This window comes from Leptonychotes weddellii, chromosome 5, assembly GCF_054177405.1.
Source record: "Leptonychotes weddellii isolate Sample4059 chromosome 5, ASM5417740v2, whole genome shotgun sequence".
Lineage (NCBI taxonomy): Eukaryota > Metazoa > Chordata > Mammalia > Carnivora > Phocidae > Leptonychotes > Leptonychotes weddellii.
Genome location: NC_138373.1, coordinates 19439778 through 19457442, shown reverse-complemented (window position 1 = coordinate 19457442; position 17665 = coordinate 19439778). Strand labels below are relative to the sequence as shown.

The following is a 17665-nucleotide window of genomic DNA, read 5'->3' as shown; positions in this document are numbered from 1 at the left end:
CACCGCGGGGTAGGACCGAGTATTGGGAGGTGTGTGCCATGTGATGTGCACCAGGACTCGGGGAGGACAGTGGTCTGTCTGGTGGACACGCGGGGGACGGGTCCACCTGCACCTGTTGTGGCATGTGCGGGTGCCGTGGTGGTCCGGACGTGCGGAGCGAGAGCGCGGGGTGCGTGCGTCGGCGGTGGAGGTGCCGGGTGTTGTGGGTACGTGGGTGTGGCACGTGGGTACGAGTGGGTGTGCGGGACGGGAGCTGGGCGGCCTGGGCCCTGGACGGCGCGGTGGCCCGCGGTCGGCGCCGCCAAGCTCCGCCCGCGGGCGCTCCCGGGCTTCCCGCCCCCTCGGCCTGCTCCCTCCCTGTCCCCGTGGCCGCGCGCGCTCCCAGCCCCGGCGCCACAGCCTCCCGGCCGCCGCCGCCACCGCCGCCGTCTGGAGCCGCCACGGGAAACAGGTATGACAGCGACCCCGGACGAGCGCAGGGGCCGCCCTGCCGCGGCGCCTTCCTCCGCGCGCTCCGTCAGCCCCGCCTCAGTTTCCCTCGCGGGGGCACCTGGGCGCTGGCGGCGGCGGCGCCGGGGGGACCCGGCCTCGGGGCGCAGGGGGAGGACGGCGGGGTGACAAAAGCCCTGGGAGCGGGAGGCAGGGGGTGGGGGCGGGAACCCGGCGAGTCCCGGGAGCGTCGCGGCGGCCGAGAGGGCCGCGGTGTTCTGGGCGCGGAGGGGCGGGGTGAGCTGTCGTCTGGGAGGGTGACACCGGCGAAACCCGTGAGCGCCAACTCCCCGCCGGGTGTCGCCAAGCAAAATGGCCGGACTTCAGCCACACAGCATCCCGGGGAGGTGGGCCTCTGTGGTGCTCCCATTTCACAGACGGGGAAACTGAGGGGCAGAGGGCGGCGAAGCTTGCCTGCGTCCGGGTGACAATTACCGAGCCCAGGAGTCTGACCCCAGAGCCTGCGTCCTGGTCTCTCCTGGAAGCCCCCCCGGGGGACCCCGGGATCCCGCCGGGTCTCTGCGTGGCCCCCTGCCGGGGAGGAGGCCAGATCCCAGCGCCCTGCTGCTACCCCAGAGGGGCTGTGGCCTGGGAATTCCTGTAGTCCTAACTTTTCCGTGGACGCCGGGCAGAGGACAGTTGGGAACAGTGGGTGGGTGTGGTGGCACGGAGCAGGCCCTTCCCATGGCAGCGTGGAGGGAGAAACTGAGGCATGGACAAGTTTAGGAAGGAAGCAGCAGAGCTTCTCCCACCCATGAGAGGCACCAGGGAGCCAGGTCAGGACAGTCTTTGTCCCTGCGGTTGTCCCTGGCAGCAGAGCCCTTCCAGAGTCCACTGGGGACTTGTGGAAATGCTCCCCTGAGGCCTAAGCATCCCTATGGCCCCCACCTGGTGTTCACTGGTGACTCGACCTACCTACCCACTGAATGGTGTGATTCCAGGAGGAACACAGGGATCCATCCACCCCCCCTTTGGCTATAACCTTCCAACCCCTGCCCTCCCTGCTCCATGAAGGTAACCACCTTCATAACTTGGGGTGTTCCTTCTAGACCTTTCCTACACCTATGCAGTCACATATATGCGTACCCACAGAAAGTATATAAAATGCATAGTGATGTTGTGGGCAGATATTTAACAGAAATGATATAATCTATCCATATTCTGCAACTTGCCCCCCCCCCATCATTTCTTTGCGAGTTATCCATATTGTGCATATAAATCTAACTTGGTCATAAAAATTTGGGGGCTTTTAAAAAAAGATTTATTTATTTTAGAGAGAAAGAGAGTGGGGGATGGGGGGAGAGGTAGAGGGAGAAACTGTAGCAGACTCAGTGCTAAGCTGCAGCCCAGGAATGGGGGCCTGATCCCACCCCCAGCCAAAAGCAAGAGCCTGATGGCTTAACAGACTCTACTACCCATGTGCCCCCCAGGGGCTGTTTTTTTATTTCAGCTTTTTCCGTAAATTGACATCTCTAGGTTAAGTAAGATTTTTATGCTTTGTCCTAAACTAACTTCCCGGGATCTGAATTTGTGGGACAACACCCTCTCTTCTCCATTGCACATGTGAACGAATGCACACGTGCACAAGGTACACACACACGCACATGCGTACACATCGTGTACGTGCATGCACATGCATACATGTTTTCACACAGGTCTACACATGCACACACGCCCATGTTCGCACGTGTGTGCAACACACACACAAGCACGCACAGATGCACATATGCACACTTCTGTCTGTGGGCAAGGACAAACACGACACCCCCCTAGCTGCCGTCTCTGCTGAGCCCAAAGGCCTGGGTCTGAGCCACGCCACAAGCTCTGCCTGTCCAGGCTCCGGTGGGCAGAGTTTCCGAAAGGGACAGCGTCCAGGGATCCTCTCTGGATGCCCCTCACCTTCCAGTAGGAGCCAGGGTAATTAGGAAAGGTGGCTGGCAGATGGGAGTGTCCTAGGTCTTATCTGTGTCCCACACACTTTCCAGGTCCAGTCTGGGGGATGAGAGTGTGCATGTGCACTTTGGTGGAATGCCTGAAAACAGCCAGCTGGGGAGAAGCTGGAATCAGGTGGCGCTGGCCTTACCGTCCCAGCTCCACTGCTTCCTAGCTGGGGCAGTTCCCTTCCCCTGTGTGAGCCACAGCTTCCTCATCCGCATCACGGGGATGAGGACAGTGGCAGCCTCCCAAAATGGTGGAGTGCATCAATGGGATGATGAAACAAAACACTCACTCAGAGCATCGTCAGCCCTCGGTAAGCAGGAAGTCTCGTCCCAGACAGGGGAGACCCAGAGATGGTCCCTGGGCAGAGGTGACGCTCTGAATCACCATTGGGTCCGTCATTTCTTGTGCACACCCCAAGTCCAGGCTGGAGAATCCTGAGTGCTGAGTGGGCTGGAGGATGAGATTCCTGGTTGTTGAGCGTCAAGCTCAGCTCAGAGGCATCCAGAAACATCAGGGCATCTGCAACAGGTGAGCTGCGCTCCTGGCCCTGAGCCAGGGTGCAGCCATGAAGTGAGCCAAGGTCCCCTTGAGATATGAGAGACAGCAGAATTTGCAAAGGAGGCCCGTGGGCAGCTTTTGTGAGGCCTGTGGGCAGCTTTTGTGAGGCCCATCCTCCTTTTTACATTTTAGATTACTCTCAAATTTTAAAAAGTGGGAAATGTCACATAAAACTGTATCTCTGGATCCTCTTGAGAAATCAGAAAAGTGGACAACTCTGGGCCCAACATTCGGCTGCCCCCTTCGATGGGACGGGCACCTTCCCCACAGTCCCCACCAGGCCCACTCCTCGTTCGTAAAGAACAGCATACCCCAAAACTTGGTAACCTAGACTCCCAGCCAGCTTCTATATCAGCTCTGCCACAGATTAGTGGTGTGGTCTCTGGCAAATTATTTAGCATTTTTGTGACGGCATTTCCTCCAAAGGAAAACAGGGATACTAAGTAGCACTTGCCTTAGGTTATTTCAGGCATTAAATGAGTCAACAACCTAAACCTCTTAAAACTGTGTGGTGTGTGGTCCACACTAAGTGTTGATGATGATAATGGTGATGTTAGTCGCCTGGTCCCCATGATAGCGTAATTTGTACTCCACAGTGTACTTGATATAAATAAATGCCGTGGAAACACAAGTGAGGGAGGGAGAAAGAAAGGAAAGGAATACTTTGAGACCCTTTTTCAAATAAGATGCTGCCATCCTAGATATATTTTCTTTCCGAAGTAGGAAGAGGACAGCTTTTCAAGGAAAGATACAAAGAGGAGGGGATTCTAAGGTGGGTTTTGAAGGATAGATAGGAGTTTCTCTGGAGCCGTAGCATGGAAAGGCATTGCCGTACAGAGGAGACAGAAAAGGACCTTGAGATCATGATGGGGCTTATGGCAGGAAAGGGGATGAACATTTTTTGCATACCTACTATGTGCAGGTGCTCTTATAATCGCTGCCCCTGGGGGGGCGGGGGAAAGCTCACAATGCCCCTGGGAATCAGGTCTGTGATCCCCATTTAGCGATGAGTCAGAGGTTCAGGGAGGGTGAGCACTTGCCCAAGAGCTTGCACAGTGGGTCAATGGCAGAGATGGGGTCAGACCCCAGATCTGTCTGATTCTAAAGCCTGTGCACCCTCTCTGAGCCTGGTTTCTCCTTGTAAAGTGGAGATAGTCCTACCAAAACCTACTGCACAGGTTTTTTGTGAGGATCAGATGAGAAAATTAATGCACAGACCTCAGCACGCGACCTGGCAGAGAGCAGTTTCTCTGTTATTTTTGTTGGAACAAAGCCTGTGTTTCTCCAGGCCTCGCAGCCTCCCTCATACCAGATGGGGGAGCCCAGGGAGTGAATGCATGACTTGGGCCAGCGGGTCTCAAAGTGTGGTCCGTGGACCAGAAACTTCGGCATCAGCATCAGCTGGAGCTGGTTAGAGGTGCAGATTCTCAGACACACCCTAGACCTACTGAATCAGAGACTGGTGCTGGGGCCCTGTGTTTTTACAGGCCCTGCAGGTGGTTCTGTGTGTGCTGAAAATTTTCAGGATCGCTGGCCTAGAGAAAAACTTCAAATGAGACCCCCTTTAACCAGCTGCATCCAACTCCCGCTAGACGGTGAGAATTTTCTCCGCAGGGAACACCAAAGCTGGAGGATGTGTCCTACGACAGAAATACGTCCCCCTCCATGCTGGACAGTTCCTGAGAGGCCTAGTGGAGTTCTGGCGCTTTTATTCTTTGGAACTTGCTCTCCTTTCTAGTCTTGCAGCCTCTAGTCTGCCCACCTTGAGGGTCTGGGGCAAGATTTGACTTTCAGAGGAGCTGAAAGCGAGGGATGCCCCAGGTAGCTGAGGACCTAACCCCTCCCCATAAAAAACCTGTTATTAGAGACCCTTTTGTGCCTGGGGACCTTGGTGGGCCGTCCCTTCCACCTGAGCCCCCATGAGAAAATACATCCAGGCAAGAGTTCTGAGCAGTGGGGAATGATCCCAAGACTCTGCAGAAAGAACCATTAAGGAGGTCCCAGGTCAAGTGACAAGGTGAGTCCAGGCTGGGGACAGTAACATACTGCAGAGGACCTCCAGTAGAGAAGTAGGCCCCCTCCATGTGTCCTCTTTGAAGCGCTGATCAAGAGTGGGAGGCAGTACTGGGATGCCTGGGTGGCTCAGTCGGTTAAGCGTCTGCCTTCGGCTCAGGTCATGATCTCAGGATCATGGGATTGAGCCCTGCATCGGGCTCCCTGCTCAGTGGGGAGCCTGCTTCTCCCTTTCCCTTTGCCTCTCCCCCCACTTGTGCTCCCTCTCTCTCGCTCTCAAATAAATATAATCTTAAAGGAAAAAAGAGTATGAGGCAGTATAGCATAGTGGGTGAAAGCATGGCCTTGCCTTAAAGATCCAAGTTGCTAGGTCTGCCTACTTAAAAATTAGTATTTCCTGTATGACCCAAACCAAAAGCCCCCATAAGCCTGCATATCAAACTAGTAAAAAAAAAATCTGTCACTTCTGTGGCAAAGAGTTAATTTCATGGACAAAGAGCTCTTGCAAATCAAACACCAAGCACCCCGTCCAAAAAAGAAAAGAGTAAAGGATATGATTTGGCTGTTCACATAAAAAGAAGTACATAAAAAGAAGCATAAATTCAAACAGACGAAAAGATGCTCAACCACTCTTCAAAAAAATTGCACAGCCAAACCACCCTGATTCTGTTTTCTACCTGCCAGATCCCTGGGTAACACTCCGTGTTGGAAATGGGGGTGGGGGTAACCAGCACGTTCCTCCTCTGCCGGTGGGGGCACAAATTGGGGCACCCATTGAGGGGGGTGCGAGGGGGTTAGGAAAACTGTCAATATTTAAGAGGCCCATACCCCAGGGCTCTGCAATTTCATCTGCAGGAATTTACCAGGTGGATATCTGCATTGGGCACAGCATGTTAGAACAAAGATAGTGAGCGTTGTGCATAAGAGCAAACAATTGCAAAGTAAACACCCATCAGAAAGGAGCAAAGTAGGGTACCTGTGGGAACAGCCACACAAGAGAATATGATGTAGCCATTCAGAAGAAAGCAGTAGCTCTTTATGAATGGATGTGGAACCGTCTCCCAGATATATTGTTAAAAGAAAAATGCAGGGTATGGAACAGTATATAGTATTCTACCATCTGTATGCATAGAGCCCCTTTACAAAAGGACGACATAAGCATATATATGTAGATATTTGCATATGCACATTAAACCCTGGGGGACACTCGGGAAGCCTGTGATAGTGGTTGACTTTGGGGAGGGAAGCAAGACGTATCTTTTCATTGGATACATTTGATACTCTTTAGAAGTCTTCCCCCTATACGTGCTTAAAGTGATAAACTCCAGCCACACACGTCTTCCTCCTTATTTAAAACAAGCATAACATTAGAGATAGGGTGAACTCCCTTTTTGATCGCTCCCCAAATTATATATGTTTCCAAATAAAAATGAATTACTGTTTTTAAAAGTAGGGCCCTTGATGACAAAAGAGCAAGTATTGTATGATTGCACTTACAGGAGATTCTTAGAATAGGCAAATTCATGGAGACAGACTACAATAGAGGTTACTAGCTGGAGGAGTGGGTGCTAGGGTTCAATGGGGACATAGTGTCATTCCATCTGGGATGGGGCAAAAGCTCTGGAGATGGACGGTGGTGACAAAAGCCTGACAGTGTCAACCTACTCAGAAGAGTGCGTGATTCTTGATCTTGGGTCTTGAGTTCAAGCCCCACGTTGGGTGTAGAGATGACTTAAAAACTTAAGAGAAAATGATTAAAATGGCAAATTTTATGTTGCATAGTTTGCCACAATAGAAAAATTTATAGATGACTCAAAAAAAAAAAAAGTCGGGACTTTGACATCAGATTGCTTGCGTTCCAGTCCTTGGTGCCACCACTTCTGAGTTGTGAATACTTGGTCAAGTGTGTGTACTTCTCTGAGCCTCAGTTTTCCCACCTGCAAATGGGGCTGTCCAAGAGTCATGGTTCACAGGAATCCTGCAAGGATTAAATGACTTTGTCCATGCAAAGTGCTTGCTCTGCATCTCTGGGATTATCATAGGAGGTCAGGATGAGGAGAACAGGGAGGTCAGAATCAGCCACTGGACCAAATATCAAGACCAGCGGGTTCAGATGGGGACAGTGTCTAAGGAATTTATAAAAGGATGATCATCTATATTTTTATTTCGCTTTGTCTTTGCAAAGTTAAAAAATTCTGTGTTTCCATAATGTAAATTACAAAATATAAATGCAGAAGAAATCTTCCTAGCTGGTGGGAATACACAAAAGTTGCAGTGATTCTTAACCTGGGCCTGCTAACCTCCAGAGGTCAGAATCCTGGCTCTGTGATTCTCCACCGTGTGACCTCACACTGTGTGACCTCAGGAGGAACACCTTCCCCTGCAGAACTCAGGGAAAGTTGAAAGATCAGAATCTGGGCCTGGCTGTGTGTGTCCAGGGAAGGGTGATGTTCAAGTGGAGAGCAGACTGGTTGGTTGCAACTCCCAGGCTGTTGGAACAGGAGCTGGTCCTGTTGTGACCTCTCCGTGCTTCCATTTTCTCTTCTGGAAACTGGAGATGATACTAAGTCTCACCTCAGTAGGGATATTATGAAGATGAAATGTGTCCAGTGCTTAGAACAGTGCCTGGAACACAGTAGGTCCTAAATAAACGTTTGTTAAATAAGTAACTTGAAGGAAGCCTGGAAGTGTTAGCACTTTTGTTTTTAAATGAGGAATTTCTTTTTCACACTAAGGAAATGGAGGCCTAGCCAAGATAGAGTCACGGGGCTGAGCTGAAGCTGAAGTGAACCTGGTGGGTTTGCTTGGAGGTGAGGGGTGCCCAGCAGATGGGGGGTGGGGCCGTAGGAGACAGAGGCTCAGAGAGGCTCAGGACTTTGCACAAGAGGCCACATCACGATAACAGCAGAACTTGAATTCAGCCCCAACTCACTCCTCCTCCTCAGTGCCTCCCTGACATGGACAGTCTTGAGGACTGTGGGGGCTGGGGAGTCAGGGGCCACTGGTACCCCTACAACCAACAGAGCCCCTTCCTTGCAAACTTCTGAAACAACCCAGTCAGCCTTGCTTCCTCCTGATGTGCCAGGGAGCTCATTCCCAAGCCCAGGTCTGGAAGGAAGGCTAAGATCTGGCAAGACTGGTGCACCCTCCTGCACGAGCTGCTGGAGATCTGGCTCCATGGAAGACCTGACTCGGGCTGCAAGGCAACCTCCCCAGACCAGCTCCCCCGCCCTCTGCAGGCTGATTCCTGAAATTCCACTGTGGGTCTCTCATCTCTGAATCGGTTTAGAGTTTGTTGATTTTCCTGGTTGAAAGGCACCACCTCTCACCCCAGGAAGGATCACATTTGTCCTTCCTCCACCATTTGTGCTGCAGTGAGGAGCTGGACGGGGGCTTTGTTGAGTTTGGTGAAAGAGACCACAAAGAACCTTTGGGGTCTGCGGCTGTGGACCTGAAGGCCGCCTTTGAAGGCTTTAGAGATGGGGGGTGAGGGGAGCGTGTAAAATGTTTAGACATGTGCTTGGCACCTGCGGGGTGCTCCCTAATGGAAGGAGGCGCCGCGTACTAGGCCAGGGGAGTCCTGGTTTACGGCAGGCTGCTTGGGGAGACAATTCCTGTCCTCAAAGGTCCTCAAAGCATGACCATCGAGGTTTACCCAGAGTCCTCAAGGGGCAGTTTGTCTAAGGGTTGAGTTTGGGAATCAGACAGTTCGGCGTTGGAGCTGGGCTCTGTGTGACCTTGGGCTTGATACTTAGCCTCTGAGCCCCAGTACTGGCCTGTGGACTGGGGACACTCCCGCGAGGGCTCTCTGCAACTAAGTGCACAGCACCTTAGCTCAGGGCCAGCAGGTCCCAGCTCCACCCTTCTCACTTCTCACTGCTCCAGTGAACTCCAGAAAGGCTGCGCTGTTCTGCCCAGCTTCGAGAATGGAGGAGGGTGGGGCCGTGGGAGGAGAGGCCAGCCCTGAGAGGCCAGGAGGAACACCTTCCCCTGCAGAACTCAGGGAAAGTTGAAAGATCAGAATCTGGGCCTGGCTGTGTGTGTCCAGGGAGGGGTGATGTTCAAGTGGAGAGCAGACTGGTTGGTTGCAACTCGCAGGCTGTTGGAACAGGAGCCAGTCTGATGCCTCTGACACTAGAGGACACAGGTGGCAGCCCAGCCACGGGATGACGGGCCCAGTGAGCAGGTCTCCACCCCACCCCGCCCCCCAGTACCCATACAGAAGGCAGAACCTGGAGGGTAGGGTGGTGGTTGGGGGGCAGGGGAAACAACATCTCCCAGCATTTAGGGGGTGTTTCCTGAATGCTACAACACTCGTCCACAGGGATTTAAACTTCTAGAAGGCAAGGTTTTGTCTGTTTTCTTCACTGCTTTGCCACTGCAGCAACGGGCCATGAATTGGACCGACAGTGCTGAGCGAGCCACGTCTCCCAGCCCCCAGGAAGCCCTTTGATCCTTCCTCTGAGGCTCCCTCTCCATCCTCATTTGGACTCCTGAACTCCCACTGGGGCCCACCAGTGGCTGGACGGGTGGGGCTGACTTCTTGTTGGATCTTATGACCTAGTTGGCTAAAAACCCCAGCCTAAAGACCTCTCCCCAAGGCCAGACAGCTCCCCAAAGCTTGTCGTTCCCTCGAGGAGGTGTGGCCACCCCATCAGGGAACCGTGTTGCTTTGCTTGCCTTACACATGGGGATGAACTGGCTTCAGTTTCTCTTCCAACGTGTGATACGGTTCCTCAAATAAACGCTGTTGAGGCCCATGTGACTTTCTTCTCTATAGTAATAATAATAAAAATGGACAGTGTTTTTTAAGTGTACCTTCCATGCCAGGCTCATGCACTATTTCACAGAATTCTTTGAGCAGCCATAAAGGGTAGGTACACATATTCTTCCCATTTGACCCCTGGAGACACTGAGCTCTCTCACTGCATCATCTCCTTGTATCTTTCCCACAATCCGGTGAAACAGGAGGTGTCATTGTCTGCATTTTGCAGAAAAAAAATAAGGGCTCAGAGAGGTTAAGTAACTTGCCCAAGGTCACACAGAACTAGCAAATGGTGGGGCCGGGATTCAAACCCAAGCAAACGATCTGACCACAGAGCCCACTCTGCTCTCCCCATCCCGCCTCTTCTGGGCTTCCAGGTGTTATTTGAGAAGTGGGTGCGGAGGAGGAGTGGAAATTTTTACTCCATGACTTGGTTCTTGAAGCCTTTGGCTCACCTGCAGCCAAGTGTAAGGTTTCAGCCGTTTCCTTCCCAGGAACTATCCTGGGTCACCGTGCGGGTAAGGATTCAAATCTCCCCCAACAGAGAGAGGCTGCCCAGAGCCCAGCTTGCGTGTGTCTGTGACTCTCAGGACAGCAGCCCCTCACCTTCCTGGGTACCTGATTCGTAGCCTCTAAATTTTCCTGGAGGCCTAGCTTCCTCCTGCCCAGGGGTTGGGCCTGCCTCTCAACAACTCAATTCCAAAACTTGGACCCAAGGCCCAGAAGACCACGCTGGATTTTAGAGATTGGCAGGAAATGAAGACTTAGCTGGAAAAGGCCAAGAGCCCTTTCCCTCTTTCTTGTCTTTGATTCATGCCTTTCACCTAGTGTTTGAGGAGGAAGGTGTTCACTTCATAAACTCCAGTGCAGTGGGACCCACTTTGTGGATCCAGGGCACGGGTGCCCAGCTGACCCAGCACTTACAGGGCGCTGACATAGGACAGGCACAGCGAGCCACGTTTGGCCTGACTTAGCTCCTATAATCTGCACAGTACCCCTATCCAGTAGGTATATCATTGCCATCCCCACCATTGTCATTGCTATCATCACCTCCTTCATCGTCATCCCTGCCCCATCATCACCTTCATCGCTGTCATCATCACCTTCACCATCATCATCCCCATCATCATCACCTTCATCATCACATCATCCCATCATCATCACCATCATCACCTTCCTCACCATCATCTCCATCATCACCTTCAACACCTTCGTGACCATCATCATCACATCATCACCATCATCATCATCCCCATCATCACCATCATCACCAGCAGCAACATCATGGTCACCCTCATGGCCTCCCAGACCCAAGGCCCAACATGCAGATGGGGAAACAGACCCAGAAGACATGACACATCCATCTCCTAGAAAGATGTTTAAGAGTTTGGGCTCCAAAGTCCGAAAGACCCAGATTTGATTCCTAGTTCTGACACTTTCTAGTTGTGTGGCTTTGCTCCAGTGATCTAACCTCCCTGAACCTCAGAGTCCTTGTCTGTAAAATGAGGGTGATCACAGTTCCTGCCTCATGGACTTGTGACGAAGATCACATGAGCTGGTGCAGGTAAACCCTGGCACAGGGCCTGGCTCAGATCATAAAAGCAAAGCAAACATAGGGAGATACTCTGGTAAGAGGAGAGCCTGAGTGTTTGGTTAGGAGTTGCCAGCAGCCTGGATGGTGAGGGGCAGGTGCTGCCCAGCGTGAGAACGGGCGCTGGGGGGCCAGTTCAGGGCAACCTGGAGGCAGGGCTGGAGGAGGATGGAGGAAGGAGTCCCAGGAGGAACCAGCCACTTCCTGCTTCTGACCCAAAGCCTTCCCCAGAGCTGCCAGCCTGGCCCCTACCATCCATGGTGGCATAGCCTGCTGGGCCCTAATCCCTTTTTGATGATATAGTTCCAGACAGCAGTAAGAGTAAGCATCCAAGGTCAGTCCTATGCCAAGCAACCGTGAGCATTTCCAAGGCTGCTGTGAACAGCTAGGTGGGCTGTGTGCTCCACAACTCCACGGGTATCATTCACATAGACTACACTGTGATTGATGCCACCTAGAGTTGTGCAGTACACAACCTGCACAGCCGTATGGGGCAGCTTTCTGAGCCTCCTTCTTCCTGGAGAGGGTGCAGAATCTCTCTTGGGTGCCCCAGGTCTGGCTGCAATTCAAGGCAAAGAAGATTGAGTGGTGTCTAGATGCCAGTTGAGATACAGAGAGACCAGCTGTGCTACCTAAAGCTTGTCCTTGAGAAGACTGTGTCTGGCATTGTGGTGACTGGTGATAGTGATGGATTATTGATTGTCCTTAACGTAGATTACTGAGAGCCCGTAAAGCAAAGTGGTTATGAAAGCAAGCTCTGGAGTCAGACGGACATGGGCTCAGTTCTGCTCTACTTCTCTTGCTGTGTGACTTTGGGTGAATCGTCTGACCTCCTCTGTGTCTCAGTCTCCTCATCTAGAAAACAGGTATATAAAAAATAAAAATACAAAATGGGCATCTAACAACATACACGGGCATGTACTAGTTCTCTGGCACAGAGTTGCTGTGTGGACATGAGGTGAGGCAGGCCAAGCTCTCCGCCTGGTGCCTGCCATGCACTTAAGTTGGTCACTACATGTTAAAACTAATGATGGTACCAGTCCGGAGGGTGGGGCTCGGAGTCGCCCACTGGAAGGCAGCGCCCTGAAATCCTGCCAGGGTGCTGAAGGATTGGGGGCCCGATCTGAAGTCTGTGGCCCAGAGCCAGATCAAGCAATACTTGACGGGGCCCTGTCAACACAACCTTTTCATAATCAAGTGCTACTAAGGTTGCAGAGATTGTGTAGGGGAGATGGTGTGGGAAAATACAGGGAAGGAGAAGGCCTGCACTCCTGGACTTCATGCCCTCCATTCATTCCTCTAGCCCAGGGGCCAGCAAACTATGGCCCCAAGACCAGGCTCGGCCCACCATCTGTCTCTGTGCAGCCCGTGAGCTAAGAGCGGTTTTTCTGTGGTTGGAAAAACCAAGAGAGGGGCACCTGGGTGGCTCAGTCGGTTAAGTGGCTGACTTGTGATTTCAGCTCAGGTCATGATCTCAGGGTCGTGGGATCGAGCCCTGCATGGGGCTCCACGTTCAGCGGGGAGTCTGCCTGTCTCTCTCCCTCTGCTCCCCCCACTGCTCACCCGCTCTCTCTCTCTCTCTCTCTCTCAAATAAATAAATAAATAAAATCTTTAAAAAAGAAAAAAAACAAGAGAAAAGTAATATTCCATTAACGTGCAAATTAAATGAAATTGAAAATGCAGCGTTCATAAATAAAGTGCTGTTGAAACACAGCCACGCTCAACCATTTCCTCTCAGCTCTGGCTGCTTTTGCATTATCATGGCTGCACAAGGTAGTCGTGACGGACCAGGAGACCCTCAGAGCTTGAGCTAGTACCGTCTGGCCCTTTACTGAAAAAGTTTGCACACACCAGCTGTAGCCTGACGGTTCTCAAACTCTGCTGCACATTGGAATTACCTGGGAGCTTTTTAAAAGCACCGGGCTCATGCCCCAGACCAAATCTATTGGGCTGTCTGAGGGTGGGAGTCAGGTGTCAGCATTTCTCAAAGATCTACAAGTGATTCTGTTATGCAGCGTATGGTACTTTTCCTACCCCGAGGCCTGTGAGCATGTTTGCAAGCTGGTGCACCATGGGTCTTATGTTGTGTGACCCACACAGTAATTTTTAAATTAGGAAATTTCACTTTGGCATCTGGGTTTCCAGATGCTCTTGGAAAATGGGAAGATCTGGGCCTCCTGAGCTCACACTTCCCAATGGCAATAATTGCGGAGGGTGGGGCTCGGAGTCGCCCACTGGAAGGCAGCACCCTGAAATCCTGCCAGGGTGCTGAAGGATTGGGGGCCCGATCTGAAGTCTGTGGCCCAGAGCCAGATCAAGCAATACTGGTTGATCCCCGAAAGCATTTGAGTATGAGACTCCCTGACTTACCGGTAGAGAACCCTAGGCCAGCACATCTTGAATTTTAACATGCACATGTGTGCCCTGGGGTCTTGGCAAGTGCAGATTCTGATCCAGTATGGCAAGTGGGGCCGGGATGTTGTGTCTCTTAACAAGCTGCTAGAGGATGCTGATCTGGGGTCCTGGTGTCGTACTTTGAGTAGTAGGCTGAAGGCCTTCATTCTCAAACTTTAGCGTGGCCCAGAGTCTCCTGGGCAACTGTTTAAACCCAGAGTTTCTGATTCAGGAGGTCTGGGGTAGGACCTGAGGACTTGCCTTTCTAACCAGTTCCCAGGTGATTTGGCTGCGGCTGGTCTGGGACCAGACTCTGGGAATCATTGTTCTCAGCTGTGCACTGCAGGCGTGACTCATTGGCTCTCACCTGGGGTGAGGGTGCTCTGAGGTCCCCCAGATGGCCAAATGTTTGTTCCGTCTGAGGTCAAATTCCTTGACACTCAGCTGTTGCCAAGGGAATAAGGTCTTTGTTGACTTCTTTAGTCAGTTGTTTCGTTGACCAGACCCAAGCGGCCTCCTCAAGTTCAAACCCACTATTTAAAGACGTAGCGGGGGACCTGGAGACAGGAGAACTTTCTGTCCGTGTGTTGCAAACCTCTTCCCCATTCCAGGGGCTTCCGATCTGTGCATCTTACCAGAAAGGTCACCTTCAGGGAGGTCTTGCATTAGATACCATGGGGGTGGGGTATGTCCTGCTCAAGCAGATTGCAGCCCCAGATGTGGGGATTTCGGGGGCCCAGGCCTTCAGCTCCAGGCCTCTAGCCCCAGGCTGTGGCTGCTGTCACTTCAGGGATGTGGGCAGGGCCCTCTTTCCGGTCAGGCTGGGCCCAGCGCCATTCGCCACCACTGCCTTGAACAAGAATGACCACCCGGGCCAGGGCCAGTTCCCTGAAGTCCTTGAACTTGAGAGGGCAGGCAGCCAGATCTGGATGGGTGAGCTTAAGAAGATGAGAGATTATGAATTATTTCACTCGCTTCCTGGACCCTCCAGAGCAGGGACTCACTGACTTCAGGAGCTCTTTACTTCCAGAAGCCAGAAACCCCCGCCTGCTGTCAGGCCCAAGCAGAGCCTTCAAGTCCCACTGGACAGGACAGCACCCAGAGCGGCCCCTGCAGGGGGCAGGCACACTGGGGAGCCTCGGACAGCCTTTGCGCAAACTCTAGCTCTCCACTCACCAGCTGGGCGGCCTGGGGCAGTTGGCTGTGCTATGGATGCTGCGATTCCTTGCAGGACGGACTCGAGGATTAAAGGAGAAGATGTGGGTAAAGCCCCATGACCGTTCCTGGCACATGTTAGGTGCTCAACCAATGGGAGTCTCTATCATCAGCATAATAGTAGATATCAGTTGTGATCATTTAGTTATGTAAACCGCTCTGCCACGGTCTCCCTCCCATTTTCCTGCAGCCTGGCAGACAGAACCTTGTTTATGCTCAAAAAAAAAAAAAAAAAAAAAAAGAGCACGCATTTGGCAGCAACTGTATTCATTTTTATATTCAATTCCTATTTAAGTGCCTTCTGTGTGTGGCCATGGTTCCAGGTCAGCGCTGTCCAGCATAAATATAACTCAAGCCACAAATCTGAGCCACATAAGCAATTTAAAATTTTCCTGAGAGTCCTACTTTTTTAAAAAAGAAAAAAGACACGGGTGAAATTAATTTCAGTAATATATTTTACCAAGCCCATATATTCAAAGTATTATCAACTAATGAGATTTTTAATTTTTATAATTTTTTTCAAGATTTTATTTATTTATTTGACACAGAGAGAGAGAGAGGGAGAGAGGCAGAGGCAGAGGGAGAAGCAGACTCCCCGCGGAGCAGGGAGCCCGACGTGGGGCTCGATCCCAGGACCCTGGGACCATGACCTGAGCCGAATGCAGACGCTTAACCGACTGAGCCACCCAGGCGCCCCACTAATGAGATTTTTAAAATATTCAACACATCATTTTAAAATGTTTAATTGTGCTAAAAACATAGAACATGAAATTTACCCTTTTAACCATCTCTAAGGGTACATTACAGTGGTGTGAAGTACATTCGTGTTGTGCAGCCCACCTCGAGAGCTCTTTTTATCTCGCAGAATGTGAATGTTTTTTTTTTTTTTTAAGATTATTTATTTATTTATTTATTAGAGAGTGCGCAGGAGAGAAACAGCATGAGAGGGGAGAGGGTCAGAGGGAGAAGCAGGCTCCCCGCTGAGCCAGGAGCCCGATGTGGGACTCGATCCCAGGACCCCGGGATCACGACCTGAGCCGAAGGCAGTCGCTTAACCAACTGAGCCACCCAGGCGCCCCAGAATGTGAATGTTTTATGTCTCTGTTTTTCATATGATTTCTTAGAAATCTGAATTGGCTTTTTTTACACCAAGAGCACATCTCCATTGGACTAGCAGAGTTTCCAGCACTCCCCAGTTGCCAGGTGTGGTGGCAGCTTCTATACTGGACAGAGCAGCTCCATTACTGGGGTGACCAGACTGGAAATGAGGGAGGTGCAGGGTGCACCCACAGGGAGTTTAAAACTCCAGTGATCGGAGACAGACACGACATGAATGACTAGATTAGATAGTCTTCAAGGGCATCCAGTTCTACAGAGAAAGTAAATAGGGCCGGGGGCTGGAGTACTCTGGGTGGGGGGTCAGGTCACCCCTGAGAGGTGGCATTGGAGCTGAGGCTTCAAAGAAGAAGCTAGCCAGGGCCCCTGGATGGCTCAGTCAGTTAAGCGTCTGCCTTCGGCTCAGGTCATGATCTCAGGGTCCTGGGATCGAGCCCCACATTCGGCTCCCTGCTCGGCGGGGAGCCTGCTTCTCCCTCTCCCCCTGCCTGCCTCTCTGCCTACTTGTGCTCTCTATCTCTCTGTCAAGTAAGTAAATAAAATCTATTTTTTTTAAAGATTTATTTATTTATTTGAGAGAGCGAGAATGAGAGAGAAAGAGTACATGAGAGGGGGGAGGGTTAGAGGGAGAAGCAGGCTCCTTGCCAAGCAGGGAGCCCAATGCAGGACTCGATCCAGGGACTCCAGGATCATGACCTGAGCCGAAGGCAGTTGCTTAACCAACTGAGCCACCCAGGTGCCCCAAATAAAATCTTTAAAAAAAAAAAAAAGAAGAAGAGGAAGAAGCTAGCCCTATGAGGCTAGATCTAGGGTGACAGTCCTCAACTCTGCCTGTGTATCAGACACTGGGCAATTTTTAAAAAATGCAGAGCCAGAGTCACTGTGGGTGAGGCCCTGGCATGGATGTCTTCTAGGAGCTTGCCGAATGACCCCGAGGCACGGCCAGCTTTTCTGTTCCACTCAGTAGGAGCAGTAAGTGCAAAGGCCTTGAGGTGGAATGAGCAGAAGTGAGGACGGGAGAGAGGGGTAGGAGGTGAGTCTGGAGGGGGCAGGGGCCAGGCTCGCTGGCCCTTGAAGCCATGATAAGAAGTTTGGGTTTTATTCTAAATGTGACAGGAAGCCATTGCTAGGCTGGTAGAAGGAAAACTTCAAGGTCTTTTTGCCAAAATTGCTGGACACTCACATTTGTCTCTGTCTAAAAAAAAAAAAAAAAGTACCACAGTACCACCTATTGCCCTTCACCTGGAAAGAAGGATCTCTAAAGCATCCATTGGTTGGGGAAGAAAAGACTAGCTTCACCCCTAAGCATAAATCATTCCTACTTGGGGGCAGCGGGAAGGACTCACGGATCTGGTCATCCCCAGTCCCAGATTCAGGAGGGGATCTGCCATTATGCTCACTTCTCACCCCTACCACCCTCATGCCACTGGTTACTTCTCTTTTTACTTCTCTTTTATTGGTCTGTTAGGGCTGCTGTGACAAAATATCACAGATTTTGTGGTTTAAACAACAAAAAATTATTTTCCCATGGTTTTGGAGGCTGGAAGTCCAAAATCAAGGTGTCTACAGGGTTGGTTTCCCG

At 51.5% G+C, this 17665-nt stretch overlaps 1 protein-coding gene across 2 annotated transcripts in view; it reads left to right on the top strand.

The window, feature by feature from the left end:
* The first annotated feature begins 391 nt into the window (after positions 1–391).
* Positions 392–17665, top strand: part of SCNN1B (sodium channel epithelial 1 subunit beta) — a 56357-nt gene continuing 39083 nt past the window's right edge. For both annotated transcript variants that reach the window (XM_081819863.1, XM_081819864.1), the window contains exon 1: positions 392–451. The gene's annotated coding sequence lies outside the window, so the exon portion shown is untranslated. The remainder of the gene's footprint in view (positions 452–17665) is intronic.